This window comes from Miscanthus floridulus, chromosome 3, assembly GCF_019320115.1.
Source record: "Miscanthus floridulus cultivar M001 chromosome 3, ASM1932011v1, whole genome shotgun sequence".
Classification (NCBI taxonomy): Eukaryota; Viridiplantae; Streptophyta; class Magnoliopsida; order Poales; family Poaceae; genus Miscanthus; species Miscanthus floridulus.
The window spans coordinates 4,532,626-4,533,619 of NC_089582.1; the positions used below are offsets into that span (position 1 = coordinate 4,532,626).

The 994-nt window shown below is 52.3% G+C and overlaps 1 pseudogene; it reads left to right on the plus strand.

Moving 5' to 3' along the window:
* On the plus strand, window positions 1-518 carry LOC136544819 (pathogenesis-related protein PRB1-3-like; annotated as a pseudogene).
* The last annotated feature ends 476 nt before the right edge of the window (window positions 519-994 follow it).

Below are 994 nucleotides of genomic sequence, written 5' to 3' on the forward strand. Positions count from 1 at the left end.
ATGGAGCCCTCGTCTAGTAGGGTCGTGTGTTTAGTCCTGGCACTGGCCGAGGCGGCGGCCACGGTCGCCGTCAAGCCGTGCGCGGCCCAGAACTCGCCGCAGGACTTCGTGAACCGGCACAACGCGGCGCACGCGGCCGTGGGCGTCGGCCCGGTGTCGTGGGACGACAACGTGTGGCCGCCTTCGCGCGGAGCTACGCGGCACAGCGGCAGGGCGACTGCAAGCTCGTGCACTCCGGGCCCAACAACCAGTACGGTGAGAACCTCTTCTGGGGCAGCTCCGGCAAAGGCTGGACGGCGTCGGATGCCGTCGGCACGTGGGTGGCGGAGAGGCAGTACTACGACCACGGCCGCAACAGCTGCGCGGCGGGGAAGGTGTGCGGCCACTACACGCAGGTGGTGTGGCGCGACTCCACCGCCATCGGCTGCGCTCGCGTCGACTGCAACAACGGCGGCGGCGTCTTCATCACCTGCAACTACAACCCGCCGGGCAACTACGTTGGAAGGAGCCCCTACTAGCTAGCTGGCAGGTGCACGCATGCGGTCATGCATAGTGTGTACGCCTGCAATTGTATGCATGCATCTGCATGCAGAGTGTGCCGTACGTGCTTCTTATGTATTCATGCCGTACGTGCTTCTTATGTATTCATCCTATATATTATTCTCTCCGTATAAAAATAGTAGTGTATGCATACCGGAGAGCATAATAATCTGTAACATGCATACTAATAAATAAATAAATGATGAGAATAACCATTTTTTTCACTATTCCATCAGCCCCAAAATAAATAAATTTTTTGAATAAGACGAGTGGTCAAACTTTGGGTAAAAAAAGTCAAACAAATTATAATTTGGAACGGTGTGAGTAGCTAATATTAGATATGAGCTATTAGCCAACTAATTATTAACAGATAATGAATCCATACAAGAGCTAAATATTTTGTATAAATTCCATATTCTATACCATACATGTCCATGCGTACAAGACGATTGAC